This window comes from Euphorbia lathyris, chromosome 8, assembly GCF_963576675.1.
Source record: "Euphorbia lathyris chromosome 8, ddEupLath1.1, whole genome shotgun sequence".
Lineage (NCBI taxonomy): Eukaryota > Viridiplantae > Streptophyta > Magnoliopsida > Malpighiales > Euphorbiaceae > Euphorbia > Euphorbia lathyris.
The window spans coordinates 8,146,954-8,168,261 of NC_088917.1; the positions used below are offsets into that span (position 1 = coordinate 8,146,954).

The window sequence follows — 21,308 nt, forward strand, 5'->3', positions numbered from 1 at the left end:
ACGCCTGCTTCTTGCTGAACCAAGATACAAGACAGCTTCCTAGGAAATGGCATCCTCTAGAGGTGCTTTTTATTTCCAGCTTGTCTCGGCCATAGTCAGCGTCAGTGTATCCAATGAGTGTAAAGTCATGAGTATTTGGATACCACAAACCTGCATTAACTGAGCTTTGCAAATATCTAAGGATCCTTTTTACAGCTATGTAATGGGATTCCTTAGGGTTAGCCTGATATCTAGCACAATAACATACTGAGAACTGAATGTCCGGTCTACTTGCTGTTAAGTAAAGTAAAGAGCTAATCATACCTCGGTACAACTTGCTGTCTACTGACTTACCATTTTCATCAGCACAGAGGACAGTGTCAGTGCCCATAGGAGTGGATATTGGCTTACAATGTTCTAGTTCATATTTCTTCAATATCTCATTGGCATATTTAGCTTGACTGATGAATATGCCATTCTTTCCTTGCTTAATTTGAAGTCCAAGGAAGAAGTTGAGTTCTCCCATCATTGACATTTCGAATTCAGTCTGCATTTGCTTGCTAAATTCCTTGCACATAGATTCATTAGTAGCACCAAATATAATGTCATCTACATATATTTGAGCCAACAGGGTATCTTTACCCTTTCTCTTAATGAATAAGGTTGTATCGGCTTGACCCCTGACATAGTTTCTAGTCAGTAAAAAGTTGGTCAGCCTCTCATACCAAGCACGTGGTGCTTGCTTGAGGCCATACAGAGCCTTTTTGAGTTTGTAAACGTGGTTTGGGAACTTAGGATCCTCAAACCCTGGAGGCTGATTTACATAGACCTCCTCGTTTATTACTCCATTAAGAAATGCACTCTTAACATCCATTTGAAACAGTTTAAAATTCATGTAAGATGCATATGCACATAAAATCCTAATTGCTTCTAGCCTTGCCACTGGGGCAAAGGTCTCACCATAGTCAATACCTTCTTGCTGACTGTAGCCCTGAGCTACAAGTCTTGCCTTGTTTCTGACTACGTTTCCTTGTTCATCCAGCTTGTTCCTGAAGACCCATCTCGTTCCAATGGTCTTTTGGCTCCTTGGATGTGGCACTAGCTCCCATACATTATTCCTCCTGAATTGGTCGAGTTCCACTTGCATGGCATTCATCCAGAATTCGTCATGCTCAGTTTCGGCAAAGTTCTTCAGCTCCTGAACTGAGACGAAAGCTACATTGCCGAGATACTTCCTTAGTTGATTCCTTGTCATCAGCGTATTTCCAGCTGAGTCAAGAATTGCATTTTCTGAATGCCCTCTTGGGACTCTTATCTCCTTGGGTAGATTCATGTCTTGTTCTACTCGTGTTTCAACATTCTCTACAGAAGTAGATTGGTCAGTGAAAGTAATTTTAGGTTCACTCTTACTCTTAGTCAGCCGTTTAGTGAAGGACTCAGTAGCTGGTTCTTGATCAGTAGGTGCTGAGTTTGGTTCATCTTCTATCAGCGGCTGGTATCTTCCTGCAGGGTCAGTTTCATCGAATTGCACATGTATAGATTCTTCTAATACTTGGGTTCTCTTATTAAAAACTCTGTATGCTTTGTTGTTTGTTGAGTAGCCTAGAAAGATAGCCTCGTCAGCTTTTGAATCAAATTTGGCTAAGCTATATTTGGTATTTAAAATAAAACATCTACAGCCAAAGGCACGAAAGTATCCAATGTTGGGCTTTCGTCCTTTCCAAAGTTCATAAGGGGTTTTCTTAAGTATAGGTCTGACTAGAGCCCTATTTAGAATATAGCATGCTGTGTTAACAGCTTCTCCCCAAAAATACTTTGGAAGCCTATGCTCATCTAGCATTGTCCTGGCTATTTCAACCAAAGTCCTGTTCTTCCTTTCAACAACCCCATTTTGTTGAGGCGTTCTAGGAGCAGAGAAATTGTGGTCAATGCCGCTGGCTTCACAGAATTCAACAAACTTTTGGTTTTTGAATTCTCCACCGTTATCACTACGGATATGAGCTAATTTTAGGTCTTTTTCATTTTCAATTTTTCTAACCAGGTTTGAAAATGTCTCAAAGGTCTCATCCTTGCTGGTCAGCAAGATAACCCACATATACCGAGAGAAGTCATCTACAATGACCAATGAAAATCTTCTTCCACCCAGACTCAGCGGCTGGACTGGACCAAAGAGATCCAAATGTAGTAACTCTAACAGACGTTTAGTTGAGACAATGTTTTTACTATGAAAAGATTGTTTGGTTTGTTTTCCAGCTTGGCAAGCGTGGCATAGTTGGTCTTTTTGAAATTTAAGTTCAGGCAGTCCCTCAACCAATTGCTTTCTTACTAATTTGGCCAGGAGGTCCATGCTTACATGACCAAGTCTCCTGTGCCATAGCCAGGAATTTTCTTCCTTTGTGACTAAGCATACAGTTTTTGAAAACTTCTTTTCTAGGTTCAGCATGAAGACATTATCTATCCGAGGGCAGTTAAAATTAACTCATTAGTTTTACCCTCGTATATTTTACATCCAGTAGCATCAAATATAACTTTTCTCCCATTGTCACATAGCTGAGCTACGCTGAGTAAGTTATATTTGAGTCCGCTGACTAGGGAGACAGATTCAATAGTAGGGTTACCTCCGATGATTCCTGAGCCTACTATCTTACCCTTCTTGTTGTCTCCAAAACTTACACTCCCTCCTCGTTTACGTTCAAACGTGATGAACTGAGTTTCATCACCCGTCATATGCCTTGAGCATGCGCTGTCAATATACCACATCTTTGACTTCTCAGCACATCTCAGGCTTACCTGCATTGTAACTAGTTACTTTTAGGTACCCAATTCTTTTTGGGTCCTGACTTGTTAGGTGCAACAGGTATAGCATCATATTTTATTTTATGGCGACATACATGGACAGTATGGCCATTCTTTCCACAGAAGTCACAACTGACCTTCTGTTTAGGATTTTTTACTGACTTGTCAGCACCCCAGTGTTGAGCGTGCCAGCACACTTTAGTAGTGTGTCCTAACTTCCCACAAAAGTCACATTGGACTCTTCGCTGGGGATTTCGTCTCTGCTGAGTACCTTGGTACTGTGTACCTTGATACTGAGTTCTCAGCGGAAAATTGTTTTTGTTTGGAACCTTTAATTGGTTCTGAATGGTTGTGACATCCTTCCTCAGTTTCTTTGAAACTGACTGGACTTCAGAGACAGACTCATGAATGGTTTTCATATTTTCATGCAAAACTGAGTTGTCCTGAAGAAGATATCTGAGGTCACTCAGTTTGACCTCTTCTACTTCATCACAGCGCCGGCTGAGTGCTTTAATCTTCCTGTTACACTTTTTAACAAGTGTATAAAGATCACTCAGGGCGTTACCCATTTCATTTCTGAGTTGAGAGAGTGAGATTACCTCATTAGATTGCTCTTCATTATCTGACTCATCAGATTGGTCAGCATGCTCAGAAATTCATGGCTCAGCAAGTTCGTCAGCCATAAAGCATATCTTCGATGACTCGGTGGCCTCAGTTTCTGTTGATGAAGATTCATCACTGTCACTCCAAGTAGCCACCATTGCCTTCTTCCCACTTTTCTTGTCTTTCCTCAGCGTGGGGCAGTTTGACTTAATATGGCCATCTTGATGGCACTCAAAGCATGTAATGGGCTTTGAGCTGTCCTTTCTGTATTTGCTGTCGCTTGAGTCAACCTTATACTTATCAAACTTTTTGTAAGGCTTTTTAGAATATTTGTCGTTCTTCCTGAACAGCCTCTTCATCTTTCTTGTGAACATGGCCATCTCCTCATCATCAGTTGAACTCCCGTCAGTGGAGTCAGCCTTCATGACAAGTGACTTCTGCTTCTTGTCATCAGATTTTTCCTTCACCTCAAAGTTTTTCATGGATATCTCATGGGTCAGCAATGAACTGATGAGTTCGTCATATTTGTAGGTGGTTAAATCCTGAGCTTCCTCAACTGCTGTCTTCTTTGCTTGCCAGTCTTTTGGAAGACTCTTGAGTATCTTTTTGACTTGTTCTTCCTCAGTGAAGATTTTCCCAAGTCTCTTGAGCTCATTAATGATGTTGGTGAACCTTGCGTTCATGTCTGAAATGCCCTCATCATTGTTCATCTCGAATAGCTCGTACAGTCTCATCTGCTGATTCACCTTGGATTCTTTTACTTTGTTTGTTCCCTCGTAGGTGACTTCCAGCTTCTTCCAGATCTCTTGTGCCGACTCACAACCTGAGATTTTGTTATATTCTGCAGCATCGAGCTCACAGTGAAGCATATTGATAGCCGAAGCATGGTTTTGAAGCTTCTTGAGATCATCCTCTGTCCATTCAACCTCAGCTTTAACAACTGACTGGCCAGCAACAACTTTCACAGGTATAAACGGGCCTTCGACTATAGATAGCCAGACACTCATGTTTGTAGCTTGAATGAAGTTCTTCATCCTATTCTTCCAAAAGGTATAGTTTGACCCGAAGAATAGGGGAGGCCTAGTAATGGACAGCCCCTCAGGTAATATCTGAGTTGTCTGGTTTCCAGGGAGAAACCGAGTGCTGTTTTCACCCATGGTATGGATAACCTCAAGGTTGTTAGACCTTTAGTAATGAGCTTTTAAGCTCTGATACCACTTGTTGGTCCCTTGTAAGGTTGCAAATATAGTTCCAAGGGGGGGGGGGTTAGGAACTATTTGACCTTTTTAATTGATTAGGGCAAATTTCTTTTTCTTAAGAAAAGATTATATGACAGCGGCGCTGAACAATCGACAAGACACTGGCTTAGTCAACTAGTGACTAGGTCAGTTTTGTTGCTTAGGTCAGGAAATAGCACTTGGAGTCTATTCCTGAACTAATTCGTTGACAGCGCACAACTCAGCTTGACCTCTTTTACTTGGTCAGTTTTAGTTTGTTTTAAGCAAGCAATATAAATAAGGAGTTAAGGTTTAGAAATACTTCACTCAGCAGATTTATCCAGGTTCGGCTTCTTCCAAGCCTACGTCCTGTCCCCGGAACACTTCCGAGATTTCAAATCCTCTACTGAGCTCTTTAAAGGTAGAGCCTCGAACCTTTTACAATATCAGCAATTGAGTATGACAAGAGTACCTTCCTCTATACTTCTACTCAATCCTAATCTCTCCGCTGAGTACTTAAAACCGAGTACTCAGCCTCTCCTTTCTATTCCTAGAAATGATTAAGATTTGTCCTAAACAACAATTGCTAGAACACCTTAGATGATTGAGGATCAATCACTCTAGACTTTTACACAAATGAATAAGCTTGTGGTGTAAGAATTTGCTTTGCTTTTGATGGAGAACTTTTTGTACACGTTTGGTCAGCGTAACGGCTTTTGCTCAAAGTTCTCTATTGAATGTGGATTCTGAATGCTCTATTTATAGAGAGCTGTGAGAGCTTCTGGTTATTTTGAATTTCGAAATAACCGTTCGAGGGAAACAGCTTCTTGTCGCTTTCACTCAGTCTGTTCAGCAGTTCTCTTAGCCAATCAGATTCCAGCATCTTCTGTTCTTCGGTCAGTGTGGCAGTATGTTCCTCCAAATCGGGTAATGTCAAACAGACAGCTTCCTGCGTCTTCTGTTCTTTACCAACAGAGGAAATACTTGGTCTGGAAGTTGCTTTGTAGTCAGCGGCTGTCTTGTACGTTTTGTCGAGACAGCTCAGCAGCTTCATACCGAAGTTGTCTACGTGGATGTTCTCGATCCTTCATTGGTGAGCTCTGTTTCAATACTCAATGGCAGCGTTTTGAAATACGCGGGCTGAGTGATCTTGGGCTTGTTTGACTTGGGCTTTGACTTCCATATAGGGCTTGGGCCTTATGATCTTTATGTCTTATAACAATTATAAACTCAACATTGAACAAACACATTAGTAACAATAAATCAAAGCATTTAAACTTAATGTGTTATAGAATATTTAATCTCACTTAATTAATTTTGTCAAATCAAAATGCTGTGGAAAGGTGTTTCAACAACACCAACCCAACCCGGCTCGGTTCGGTCGGACGGACGGCGCGCGTGTGTGGTGGTCAACCAAAGAGATAGGTCCTCACCCTTTCATAAAAGTGGGTACCCCTTGGGGCACACCCCAAGCATGTGAGGACCTTCCTTATAAACATCTCCACCAAGTGCTTTGAAAGCAATGTGGGATGTTTTTCACTTGAGAAAAATTAAAGGCATATGAGTGGGCTAATTTTATAAATTCTAATTGGGCCAAGCCCAACAATCCCCCACTAGAATTTTTGAAATTGTTTTACTGAGCAGTTACGTAAGGTCAGACATAAACAGAGGTATCTTTCGATTTGAACCTTTGCGTAGTGAGTATAGTTCAGATTTTACTAGAGTGACTCGTAGTCTTGAACTCTATCTCTGATTATATCACGCCATAACCTTTTCAGAGTGTAGTTCTAGTAGCCCGTGCGTTTATGGCCATGCACGTCTATCCCGGTTTAATGAATGCTCTAGAGTTTTGCCCTAAACGCATAGGAAGCGGCCTCACTTCCACATTCATATAGGTGAGTCTATCAAAAGTACTCCTGTAGCTATGTACTTCACTCCAAATGGAGTATAGACTTCATTAAGAGTTTCTATTATCTCAACCTCAAATCGCTTCAGGATATTCATGCTTCAAATTGCATGATCTGACTCATATTACAACACAACTTGTTATTACCCATTGAACCTATTTCTTGGGATCTCTAGTCTATAGGTTGGGTTACCATTGTGTGTAACTCATCACTGTAGGGGCATAAGTCCCATACTCTTTGCCGTATTATGGACTTTCTCTCTAGCTAATCCTTTCGTCAAAGGATCGGCTAGATTCTCTTCTGAGCGTATGTGATCCACTCTAACAGCTCCTTTAAGGAGTAGCTCTCTCACAGTGCTGTGCTTACGACGTATCTATCATTTTTTATCATTGTAATAACGATTCTGAATCTTAGCAATAGCCGCGGTACTATCGCAGTGGATCAATACAGCTGGAATTGGTTTTTCCCATAGGGGAATCTCAGCTAACAGACTTCTCAACCAACCTGCTTCTTCACTAGCCACAGCTAGTGCAATCAGTTCTGATTCCATGGTTGATTGAGCTAGGATAGTCTGTTTCTTAGACTTCCATGAAACAGCACCACCAGCTATATTGAAAATATAGCCACTAGTAGCCTTGGAATCATCTGATAAGGTATTCCAGTCAGCATCACTATATCCTTCAAGGACTGTTGGAAACCTTTGATAATGTAATCCAAGTTTCATGGTTCTTTTAAGGTATCTCATGGCCCTTTCTATAGCATTCCAATGCTCCACACTAGGTCTACTAGTAAATCTGCATAGCAATCCTACAACATACGCGATGTCGGGTCTAGTACAATCAGTGGCATAGCGAAGGCTGCCAATTATGCTAGCATACTCTGATTGTCTTACACTGTCTCCAGTGTTCTTAAAAAGTTTTATACTAGGGTCATAAGGTGTACATGCAGGTTTACAATCAAAGTAGTTATATTTCTTTAGAATCTTCTCAACATAGTGAGATTGATCTAAAGAAATTCCAGTTTCAGCCCTAGTTATCTTTATGCCAAGAATGACGTTCGCTTCTCCTAGATCTTTCATGTCAAAGTTTTCACACAACATTGACTTAACAGTATTCACAACATGAATATTAGATCCAAAAATAAGCAAGTCATCAACATATAAGCAAATAATGGTGCAAAGACCATTTTCATATTTATAGTAGATACACTTATCACTTTCATTCACCTTAAAGCCATTTGAAATAATCAAGTTATCAAACTTTGCATGCCATTGCTTAGGTGCTTGTTTTAGCCCATATAAAGACTTATCTAACTTACATACCTTATGGGCTTGACCAAAGACTACAAAGCCCTCAAGTTGATCCATATAAACCTCTTCTTCTAGTTCACCATTCAAAAACGCAGTTTTAACATCCATTTGGTGCACCACTAGATTGTGCACAGAAGCAATGGCAATCAAAACACGTATAGACGTAATCCTAGTGACAGGTGAATAAGTATCAAAGAAATCAACATTTTCTCTTTGTCTAAAGCCTTTAGCTACAAGGCGAGCCTTAAACTTATCTACTGAACCATCATGTTTCAGTTTCTTCTTAAGGATCCATTTACAACCTATTGGTTTACAACCTGGTGGTAAGTCTACTAAGTGCCAAGTTTGGTTTGACTCAAGTGAGTCCATTTCATCATTAATGGCTTCTTGCCATAAATCAGCATCTAATGAGGTTAAGGCTTCTTGTATAGTAAGTGGATCCTCTTCTACTGTGAAAGGCTAAAAGTCAGAACCAAAGTCTTTAGATACTCTAGGTCTCTTACTTCTCCTAGGTTCAGATTCCTCAATCTCTTTTTGTACTATAGGTCTAGTAGCAGGTATGCTACTCGATGATGCACCCCCACTATTTTTTAATTTAAAAGGAAACCTATCTTCATAAAAGTCAGCATCATTCGACTCCAAGATGACTTTTGCATTCAAATCATAGAACCTATATGCTTTGCTATTCACAGCATATCCAATAAACACACATTCATAAGCCCTACTAGCAAGTTTGACTCTCTTAGGGTCAGGAATCCTAACATAAGCCAAACAACCCCAAGTTCTAAAATATGATAGACTAGGTGTTTTAGTTTTCAAGATCTCATAAGGAGAGATTTTGCTTCTGGATTTAGGGACCCTATTTAGCACATAGCAAACAGTCAAAAGGATTTCTCCCCACCAATGTGAGGCAGCACCTGAACTAAGCATAATAGCTACTACAGATTCAGTAAGTGTCCTATTTTTCCTTTCAGCCTTTCCGTTCATTTCTGGTGAGTAAGGTGTTGTGGTTTCATGTATAATGCCATGTGTTTTATAGAAATCAATAAACAGGCTAGAACCATATTCTGTGCCTCTATCGCTATGAAGTCTCTTGACTTTCCTATTGTATTGATTTTCTATTTCAACTATAAACAATTTAAACATGTCAAACGCTTCACTTTTATTTTTCATAAGATAAACAATAGTAAAGTCAGAACAATCATCAATAAAGGTTATAAAGTAACGTTTGTCATTTCTAGTCAACTTTCCATCTAATTCACATATATCTGAATGAATTAAATCTAGAGGTTCAGAATCCCTAACAACAGATTTATGAGGTGTTTTTGTGATTTTTGCCTGACTACAATAATCACATTTAAGAAATTCATTCAAATTCAATTTTGGAATTAATCCTAAGTTACTCATATTTTTAATGATACGCTTATTAACATGACAAAAACGAGCATGCAAAACATTAAAAGTACACAAGGAGTAAACAGAAGCATTCACTTTATTAATCTCAACATTCAACTTAAACATGCCTTCAGTAGCATAACCTTTTCCTACAAATACATTGTTCTTAGTCAAAGTAAATAAATCTGCTCCTATAGTCTGAGTAAAACCAGCCTTGTTGAGAAGATAGCCCGAAACCAAATTTTTCCTCATTTCTGGAGTATGCATCACATCTTTCAAAGTTAAGGTTTTTCCAGATGTGAAGTTCAATTCCACACTACCAATTCCAGCAACAATAGTGGTATGGGAATCACCCAATAACACTTTCTTATCTTCGGTCACAGCACTGTATGTTTTGAACATACTTCTATCATAGCAAACATGGCGAGAAGCACCAGTGTCTACCCACCACCCATCTGATCCACCTATGAGGTTGATCTCAGAAATCATAGCAACAAAGTTATGTTGCTCTTCAGTCAGGTTAACACTAGGAGTAGTGTTTGGCATGTTCCTGCACTTACGTGCCATATGACCTGGTTTCCCACAGTTAAAGCATAGGAAAGCAACATCATTTCTAGGTGGTTGTTGCTGTGACCTATTTTGGTTCCTTTGAAGGTTCCAATTCGAATTAACTCGGGTGTTGCGGTTTTGGATTGGTTTGCGGTTCTGATTCTTAAAATTCTTTTGAGTGGGTTTCAGAACCGCAGTGGACCTTTTAGTGCTATTAGAAACAATAAGCACTTCCTCTTTTAAATCTTGTTTTCGAGCTTCCTCCTCAATTCGGAGGCGAGTAATCAAACTTTCCATCGAAAATTCTTTTGTTTTGTGCCTTAAAATATTCTTAAAATCTTTCCACGAAGGAGGCAATTTGTCAATAATGACAGCAACTTGAAATTGATCGTTTAAAGGCATACCTTCTGAAATAATTTCATGTGCTATCTTCTGTAATTCATGAGATTGAATTTCCACTGACTTGTCATCAGTCATCTGGAATTTGAGGTAGCGGCTTACATCGTACTTTTTCGATCCGGCCTCCTCAGTGTCATATTTCCTCGGCAGTGCTTCCCATATTTCTTTGGCAGATTTTTCTTCAGCAGTGTAATAATCATACAGATCATCTGTCAGCCCATTGAGAATATAGTTTTTGCATAGAAAATCATTTTTTGTCCATCTATCAGCAGCACGAACAGCAGCACGAACATCTGCCTCATCACCATCTTCAGGAACAATTGGTTTTTCAGAAGTTAGAACAGAAGCTACCTTCTTTGTTGTGAGGTAGAACAACATCTTCTGTCTCCATCTTCGGAAATGAGCTCCTTCAAACCGGAATGGTTTGTTGATCTCAGCAATCCCATTTGATTGTTCGGTAGCCATCAGTAGTGATTGAAACGTCTTAAAATTGTTGTTACACGAACTCAGAAAATAGGAACAGACCGGACAAAAATTAAATGGGCAGAGTCGCGGGCAATGTCGCTTTCTTTAAGACGTTCGCGGAACTGCCGGAAATTAGCAAACAGTATAAACTCCGGTTGCCTCCAGGATAAAACAGCCCTCTTAATTACGATTTTGTATTGCACCGTACAAAAATCGTTCCTGTAATACACTCTGTAACTTGCTCAGTTTTTGTAATCGAAAAGAAGAAAGAATGAATTCAATTGTGCTTTTCTGTATGCCAGTCTCACCTATTTATACAGGAAAAAAGAGCTGTTGAGCTCTGATTTCATGGAGAAGGTGAAGGAGGAAAATCAGGAAGACTGGGTTTGGAGAACCTATGAATAACGTTCTGAAAGACTGAATCAGAGGCAATTAAATTTAATAAAAAATAAAAAATAAAAAACCGAATTCAAAAAAAAATATTATTATTATTAATAATTTTTTTCAATATAAAATTATATTGTTTACACCAACCCGGCCCGATCGGTCGGACGGACAGTGCGCGTGTGTGTGGTGGTCAACCAAAGAGATAGGTCCTCACCCTTTCACAAAAGTGGGTACCCCTTAGGGCACACCCCAAGCATGTGAGGACCTTCCTTATAAACATCTCCACCAAGTACTTTGAAAGCAATGTGGGATGTTTTTCACTTGAGAAAAATTAAAGGTATATGAGTGGGCTAATTTTATAAATTCTAATTGGGCCAAGCCCAACAGTACTTTTGCAACCTCTAGCCTCCATGACCTAAAAAGGCATAAAAGACATTTCCAGCATTATGTAATATATATTTATAGGAAAACTCTTTGCTGAACTAAACAGCTAGGCTTCATCACAGAGTTTTTAACATTCACACTCCATTTAAGTAGGTGATAAATGGGTTCAAGTACACTATTGCATTAGAGCAGATGCCCAAACACCCATTCTCCATAGATCATTAGAACTTAGTAAGCAGATATTCATTACTCAATCAGAGGCATTTCATATATTGTGAATGAAAAAATCTTATTATCCAGTCAAAATAGTTGGAAAGCTACAATAAGACACACAACAACCATCCAGCAGGTCAATACAAAACGAAAAATCATCAGATCTGTTAATATCCATAACTATAAACCAATAATATAATCATCAGATCAATACAAAACAAAAAATAAAAAAAGAAACAGGATAATGCTCTATTTTTCACTATCATCAACCTCTCCAAATCAATATAAGAACATGAAGAAATTGAATAACGTAGAGCTAGGCTCTATTTTATCTATAGCTGTTTGTCCACAATATAAATAGTAGTCATATTTTGCAGCTTCATTCCTATGTTACTTGTGCAATGTCAGCAATATAGCCAAGAAAGCAATTCAAGCAAAGAGATCTGTTACCGAACTGGTGGTGTTTTAGACAACCTCCCTGTCAAGTTTCCTTACTTCTGAGTGGACCTCGTGCTTTATGTTACTTACTATCCGCTTAACTTCCATTGGTTCATTCAGTTAACTACCATGCTTTGCACCTGCCTCCGGCAAAAGCTTCCTTCATTTCGAATGCTAGGCTGACTCTCGATATTGGAGTTTATCTGCCAGATGGATATTGGAGTTTATCTGCCAGATGGATATTGGACTTTCGAATGCTAGGCTGACTCTCCGGCAAAAGTCCTGTTAGATTGCATATATTTATCAAAATATTTGTGCATTGAGGAGACAGGTGTATGGTATCGACTATCTAGGATCAGAACCAAACATTTCCATGAAATTACCGTCTTGTGCTTCTTGTTTCACTTGGGCCGCCTATAGACTTTGATTATCATCACATGGTTTCTGCAAGTTGTAAGTTCGCTCTCATGGACATGAAAGTTTGACTCCCCTCCATATTTGAAAACAAGGAAATGTCCAACAAGAATAGAGCAGTACTCTGCAAATTCATGCCAACCATTATGAAACCCATATACTGCCATTAGGTCCAGTAAGTGTAGGCAATATAGAGGAGAGTTCTTTCCCATATTTCTTCACAAACTTAATTGGAATTCTCAGTATTCGAGTTCCACTACCCATAAATGACCATCGAGTCTAGTAAGTGTAGCAATAGAAGAGAGTTCTTTTCCATATTTCTTCACAAACTTTATTGCGATTCTCTGGATGGACACGTATTCTTTCCCCCTACCCTGAGTAAGGGTGTCAAACCCCATGAACAATATAAGTAGAAATAGAAGAGAGTTTGTTACAGAATTTTCCCAAGCCCTCAGAAGCGACATAAAACGCAATTTGTGGAGGGTAAGTTTCCTTCCCATACGGCCATTGGGTCCGATAAGTGTAGCAATAGAAGAGAGTTGTTTCCTTTACTTCTCAACCAACAAAATTGGGATTGTCTGTAGGCCAAAAATCAAGTCAGCTTATATTATATAGACCAACAATTTCCATAAAGAATTCAGAGTTCTACGCATCATTTATAAACCTTTGCACCCAAACAAGATAAGATTAACCCAAGGAAAGGTTAAATTTTTTATTTTCTCATTAAAACCCAAGTTTTAGAATGTGGCATCAACTGCTATGAACTTGCTCTTTGTTGTTGTTTTCATTAGTTTATGGATGGTTATACTTTAGCATTGAGTTAATTGAACATATGATTTATGCTTTATTGGTCTCACCTAGCTTATGAGATATGTTGCACAGAAATGGAAATGAAAACCCAGAAAAGTAATTTCTAAAAAACATAGGAAACCGAAACGTGTAAATATAAAAAAAAATAGGAGCATACTTTTAAATATTAAAAATATAATAATATATTTAAAAAAACAAGTACGAATAACAAGATGAAGAAAGAGCAAGCTCAATCGAGATTCATGGGACAAAAATTATAGGAGAAGGAAATTATTAGTCAAATAGGAATTTTTAATTTTCATAATCTTAGACTGAATAAGAATTGCAAAATATAAAGTTTAAATTTCCAAAATTTTAGTAGTTCTAAAATAGGCATAGGAAACCGTTTTCATATTTTGGGTAATTACGGAAAGGGAAACATTTCGTATTAGTTTAAGAGAGTTTCCATTTCCCAAATCTACCGAAAAAGCTGAAACCCGTGTCATGATGAGTTTCCGTGCAGCATAGGAAGGTCACATTTTTCTTCCTTTATTTCAAGGATATTGTGTCTAATCTGTACATTTTAATTTGATATTTTCTTCTGAACTAATCTGTACAAAAACACGGGATTTTCGCTCTTCCATGAATCATATAACGTGTCAAAGAGCAGAAGCAAACTTCCACATATCTAAAAACAACAAGAAAAAACAGAGAACTCACTTGTTATCTTCAATACAGGCTTCTCACCATCTCGAATGAGTTCGAAAACGCAAGAATCCCCCACCTTAAGCGAATTAGCCCGACGGAAAGCAGTCCAGCCGTGCTTAATATAAGGTTGACCGTCGTGTTGCTTGAATCCTAGGTGCCCCATCCACACCTTTCCTTGTTCATTCAAAAGCACAATCTTGCAACATCTGTTCTCCAAGCCATTCGTACTGGCAAATTCCTTCAGAATGGTCTGAGTAAATGCAAACTGTCAGATACATCGATCGGTATCCTCCGAGACACTTTTAGAAGGATCCCAGCCCCATAATCTGTCTACAGGGAAGTCAAAATCCCAGCTCCTGCCACAATGTTCATAGAAAGATTAAGATTTGAAAGACATCATTGCATCTTGTACGAAAAATCAAGTAGTTGAGCATTTTGCACAACTAATTTAAAAATAGCAAACATATACCCATCAATGATTTTAAAGAATGTAAAACAGAAAGATAAAAAAAAAGGAAGCATAAAAGTGAAAAATGTTTGTTCTTTAAAACATCATTTTTCCAAATCCTAGATTCTTCCTTGTCAGTCAGACAGGTTATAGGTACACTTTTTTATATCTTTTGGATCAGTCTGAAGTTAACCAAAATTTCAATTAAAAAAACCATTGACACAAATGAAACCCCACATGAAATATAAAACACAAAGTACCCAACAAAATCAGGGTTTTCATTTCCTACTTAATTTCCGTGTTTTATAGAAATAAGGTTTCCATTTCCGTTTATTTTTTTTTAAATAAGGTTTCAGGTTTCACGCATCCCCTTCCATATCCGTGCAACATAGCATATGATTTATGCTTTCTTGCTCTCACCTTGCTTATAAGGGTGACACTTTTTTTTCCAACATTAAGATTGTTCCGAAGTAATTCATGACAAATTGAAGATTGTTTCACTTTTGTCTGTTAAAATCAATTCTTACCATTGACATTAATTACTATAAATCTTCAGCTCAATTCAGAATCAAAATACAAAGTGACATTCTAATGCGCTCCAAGAAGTAAAATAAACTAAAAAGTGAAACAAACAAAAGACGTAAAATAAACTTAAAATACCAAATGAAAATTACCGGGAAACACATTGTCTGCAAATAATCAATCGTGAAGATAAGTTTGTATAGGTTCATGACTACCAGTTGATAGACGAGATGCAGATTTAATTGCAACCCTAATCGCAATCTCGTCCCATAAACAGCCCAAGATGTTTCCATCGGAGATAACAATGTCTTTACCAGGGAACACCGAATTACACGGATGCTCGGCGGAAAAGGAGGGGTGGTCATTGCACGGCGCAGAAGACCCACTTTCCATAGAAACCCTAATGCTTATATAACGTAGACCAAATTGACATTTTATAATGTGGGTCTACCAAGTTCCTTTTCAAACAATTTTGTTGATATAGACCAAATTGCCCTTATGTAATGTAGACCAAATTGCCCTTGTGTGAAGTCACTCCGATTTGTGTTAGTACCGGTTTGCTTCCATTTTTTGGAATAAAAAGTATCTATATAAAACATGCAAACCGTAAAGAGCTAGCAGCAAACCAGAACAAATAAAACCAACCCGCTTTTAATATAGTTTCTGATATTTCAATTCAGAGATGAGGGCTAAATTTGACCCTTGCGTTTTCATGTGAAATGCAGATTTAGATTATCCTACAAAATTGTCCAAATTTAACTTTAACAGTTTCAAGTAAGATCAATTTTAGTCGTAAGTTAGTGAAAAGTTGAAAAAACTGTTGAGAAATGCGGATTTCACGTCCATTTGATGGATTCTCCATCCGTGTTGAGCAGCTACAGAAATTACCAGTCTGATACTCTCCATTCTGGCAACAGGAGCAAAAACTTCATTGTAGTCAATTCCGGGTCGTTGACTGAACCCTTTCGCCACCAATCTTGCTTTATGTCGGACAATTTCACCGTTTGCATCTTTCTTTGCTTTGAACACCCATTTAACTCCAATGGGTTTTTGACCGGCCGGAAGTGATGTCAGCTCCCATGTTTTATTTTTCTCGATCGAATGAATCTCCTCTTCCATGGCTTGTTTCCATTTTTCATCGTTCATTGCTTCTTCTGGATCTGTTGGTTCATCACTAACAAAATGACAATAAAGAGTTAATTCATCATCGAGATTTCTTGTTACATCATAGAGATCTTTAATAGGTATGAATTTTTTAGGCTTTTCAGGCGGATGTTCATTTGAACTGTTTTCATCACTCAAGGACGAACTCGAACTGGATGAGCTTACTGATGTCGAACCAGTTGCTGGTGTTGTGGATGCGACTGTGGTTGGTTCTTCTTGATCATTGTCTTCATCCATGAAAGGATAAAAACTGTAGCCGTTATCTTTTTCACCGGTCTAGTCCCAAACTGCTTCTTCATCAATGGTGACACCTCTACTGATGACGATTTTCTGAGTTTGAGGATCGAACATTTTGTACCCTTTGGAATGTTCTGAATAGCCCACAAACAAATATTTCTTGCTTTTATCATCTAGCTTCTTGCGTTCTTCATCCGGTACATGGACATGAGCAACACTGCCAAAAACACGCAAATGAGAAATAATGGGTTTTATTCCACTCCATGCTTCTTGTGGAGTTTGATCCCAAACACTGACAGTTGGCGATCTGTTCAACAGGTAGACAGCACAATCTACTGCTTCGGCCCATAACTCCATCGGTAATTTTTTACTTTTTAACATGCTCCTCACCATGTTGAGCACTGTTCTGTTCTTTCTTTCTACTACGCCATTTTGCTGAGGTGATCTGGGGACTGAAAGGAAATGACGGATTCCATGCTGTTCACAAAATTGCTTGAAAGAGATGGACATGTATTCACCGCCTCTATCTGATCTGAGTGCCTTAATAAAATGACCATTTTCTTTCTCCACTTGGACTTTGAATTTTTTAAATGTCTCAAAAACTTCTGCTTTTTCCTTCAAAAAATACACCCAAGTTTTTCTACTGTAATCATCAATGAAAAGTAGAAAATATTTATTTTTACCAAGAGACTGTGGAGTGATCGGTCCACACACGTCTGTATGAACTAGCTCAAGTGGTGCCTTTGCTCTTGACATTGACTCCTTTGGAAAACTGGTTCTGAATTGTTTTCCAACAAGTCATCCTTGACATAGTTGATGAGGCTGGTCAATGTGAGGCAATCCGTTTACCATCTGCTTCTGTCCCAACAGCTTCAGTCCTCCAAAATTGAGATGCCCATACCGTAAATGCCAAAGCCAGGGGGGACTTTGCACACAAGCTTTCAAACATTTGGCCACGTCCGTCTGAATGTTAATTGTGAACATTCTGTTTTTCGCCATTGGTACTCGTGCAATCAACTCATTTTTCTCATTCAATAGGAGTAGTTTCCGATCCACCATGTGAACTTCATAATTTTTCTCCAGTAATTGTCCCAAACTCAAAATATTTCTTTTCTTGTTGGGGACATAATAAACATTATCAATAAACTGGTGAGCGCCATTTTTGAGCCGAATAAGAATTGTTCCTTTGCCTGTAATAGCAACCTTGGAGGAATCTCCAAATACAACATTACCGTGAACAGATTCATAGAGCTCCACGAACATCTTCTTGTCACCACACATATGGTTACTTGCCGCATTGTCAAGATACCATATATTATTTTCGCGATTTTCTTCACCTTCGTAGGTAAGTAACATTGTGTCAGTTACTTCCTCATCTTGAATATTATTGGCAGTCACTTCTACCTCCTTAGTGGGACTCCAACATTCTGCTGCATACTGACCACACTTGGAGCAATTATAACACTGAATATTGGACTTATCACGTCCTTCATTTGACCTCTAGTTTCCTCTTCCTTGACCGCGTCCTCGACCTCTTCCTCTACCTCTGGTGAATTGAGTGCTTCTGTCATTGTTGTTGTTGCCGTTTTCATTTCTGCCTTGACTTCTGCCATGTCCTCGTCCTCTACCATTTCCTCCTCGACCTCTTCCACGTCCTCTGCCGGACTGACTACTTTCGCCATTTTTAAACACAGTCTTCGTTGCTAAGACTTGTTTTGTGGAATCTTCTCTTCGTTTCTCAAACCGCTCCTCGCGTGCTTGTAATGACCCTACAACTTCGTCAACTGACATTTCACTGATGTCTCTAGACTCCTCCATAGCCACCACTACGTAATCAAATTTTGGTTGTAGTGATCGCATAATTTTTTCAACAATTCTGGACTCTTCAATTTTTTCTCCATACTGCCGCATCTGATTTACGACAGATTTTACTCGGGATGAGTAATCACTAATGGCCTCTGTCTCTTTCATCCTCATCGTCTCAAATTCTCCTCTCAGCATCTGCAAACGAACTTTTTTAACTTTCTCCTCCCCTTGAAGAGAAACTCGTAGAATTTCCCACGCTTGTTTGGCGGTGGTAGCTTCGACTACTTTCTCGAACATTAATTCATCCAAACCTTGATGGATGAGAGTAAGCGCCTTTTGATCGCTTTTGCGATTTTTCTGCAGAGTATCTTTTTCTGCCTGTGTCAACGCTGCCTCGTTGGCCGGGACTACATAGCCTTTTTCAACAATGTCCCAGACATCTTGACATCCGAGTAACGCCTTCATTCGAATACACCAACTTGAATAATTAGTTTTGGTGAGCTGAGGGTATTGATAAGGAAGTTTGAGACCGTCTGACATTTTCATAGGGTCTGTTTGACGGAAGACTGACTCTCGTAATATGGCTCTGATACCACTTTGTTGAGAATAGAGGGAATAAAAATGTAATTTTTCAAGGACTTGATATGTTTTTTAAGGACTAATTTAGTATACACAAATAAAACAAGTCACAATGACATGAACTCATCAACCTCACTATTTTCATATACTTTATTATGGAAAAGATGCACACAACCTACGTACAAATTCTTATTTATAGATCCTCATTACTACCTACCCATTACATTTTGTCAATCTATGTAAATGCATTCATACTATTCTTATCTTTTTCATTGACTATTTTTGTTGTTTTCTCACCATTATTAAAATTTGATTTGTCATTCATGGAGGGACATCTTCTCTCTATCACGTGAAGATAGAATTTTTTTTTATTAAATGTAATTAAGTTTATTAATTTTAACAAAAACTGGTATAATTGTTACTTAACTGTCACATCAGAGATTACAAATAAGTTTGTCGATAAACTGAAATAGTTTTGTACAATTTTAGTTGGTTATTTATAAATATATTGGTAACACTAGCACAATAAACATTTTAGATACACAACCATTATATGACAGCCTTAGTTGTTAGCATTTTAATAAAAAAAAATTGTAACAGTATCAATGACACATTAAATATCTTAGATTTAATTGATGTTTAAAATATCTGGTTAAAAAACAATTGAACCAGTTTTTTCAAATTTTCATTAATATAGTATTAAAATTGATATTGCTTAGAAACGTTAGGGTTAAATTTGAACTATTTCGTACGTTACTACTAAATCTACACTTCACTGAAAACGTTAAGATCAAATTTGACATTTATCCCTTCTTTTAATTTTACAAATTAAGTCTTTAGTAAAATTTTACTTCTCAAATTATTTATTTATTACATCTAATTAACTCTACAAATTTCTCTTTACATTCATAAAAAAAAACCTATATGTTTTTTATTTTATTTTATTCCTCCTCCTATACATATTATTTTTTATCTCAATAGTTTTTTTTTGTTTTCATATTTTTATGTTTTTCGTTTCACTTTATTTGGAATTTGTATATCTCATTTGTTCTTGTTTCCATATGATTGCCACCATAATGAACTTTGGATTGTAGCTGCCTTTATTTGGTTATGGATTTGTGGAAAATATTGACGTATCATTCAATACGTGATTTATTTTTTTGTTTTAATAGAATTAAAGATTAATATTTATAAAATTAGTGAAATATTTTGAATTTTTTTGTCCAACTCATACAATATACAATATATTTTTTTAAAAATTCACGTCTAATCATATGATTATGATCTATTACTAATTAGTGATAAAAATGACTCACATTAGAAGTGTAGATGATATTAATGATCGAAAAAACAGTTTTATTAATTATTTCTCAAATTGATTCAACTTATAACTTTAAAAGTAAAATTGCTCTTGAATGCCAAAATTAGGGGTAAAAAAGTCAATTTTGCTGACAGTACCGAGTCTCATTTTTCTTGTAATTACATTATAGGGATGAAATCCAACTTCGTCCCCTATTATTTTTGGGAAAGCATAGATTTGCCTTTAATTTACGAAATGGTAAAAACTTAACCTTAACGTTTAATCAATTTTTTTTTACCTCTAGTTAACCAAAAATTAAGCGAGCTAATTTAATAGTTATTTGAGGAAAAACCGAAGCATTTTCATGTACTTGGAAGGTTGTTTATATCATGTTAGTAACACAACAAACAGTTTAGATACATTCATAGTTTTTTTTTTAATTAATTTAGATGTGATATACTTTTTAAAGTAAAAATGCGTTACCAAATCCAAGGAAGACCTTCGTAATTCAAACTAGGTTGGCACCAATATACACACAAAAAAACCTACGGAAAGAAACAACTCGAAGCTATATTAAAAAAAACAAAACATTCACACACACAAAAAAAAAAAAACAAGGCATGTACGTATAATGTTTTGTAAGTCCTACTTAGAATCGGTAGTAATTTTTTTTAGCATTTCATACTTTCCTAAAAACAAACCGATTAGGCTTAATACATTTGTTGTCCCTCGTATTTGGCTTAAAACTTCAACAACTTTTCAAAGTTTCAAATTACCCATATCCTTATCCAACATCATTCAATAACCTTCTATTATTGGTTAATTGTATTCAATAACCTCAAAACTTCAACTACCCCGTGAACTTTCAAAACTTCCTAATTATATGCTTATTTAGCATTTTCTTTTTAACACGTAGCGAATACTTTGACACGTGAATAAGTAGATTGACCATTCACAAGGTTATTAGAGAGCAAAAAAAAAAAAAAACAGATTTAGATCGCCTAATAAGCATAAACTTAGATACAAAGGCTGCATTTTATTCACATCAGTGCTTGCACAGAAATAGGAGGACTCGGAACTCAATCATACACACTCACTAAACATAGTGTTAGCGATATTTTCGAAATATGATAATTTCAACCTTGTCACGTGTGGTTAAGGTGCGGGCGTGCCAGAGGAATTATTCCTCAATTATGAAAAACGGTTACGTTTGTGAAATTGTGCGCCGAAAACATCAATTCTAAATCGAAGCGATTGGCGAGGGACGCAAGGATTGAAAAAGTCTCTCTTGGGTCTCTCG

The 21,308-nt window shown here is 37.5% G+C and overlaps 1 long non-coding RNA gene across 1 annotated transcript; it reads right to left on the minus strand.

The window, feature by feature from the left end:
• Positions 1–12,319: 12,319 nt before the first annotated feature.
• On the minus strand, positions 12,320–15,314 carry LOC136204150 (uncharacterized). Its single transcript, XR_010675047.1, has 3 exons — positions 15,075–15,314; positions 13,965–14,308; positions 12,320–13,033 (listed from the first exon to the last, which is right to left on the minus strand). It is a non-coding gene; the product is annotated as an uncharacterized lncRNA (long non-coding RNA).
• Positions 15,315–21,308: the final 5,994 nt, after the last annotated feature.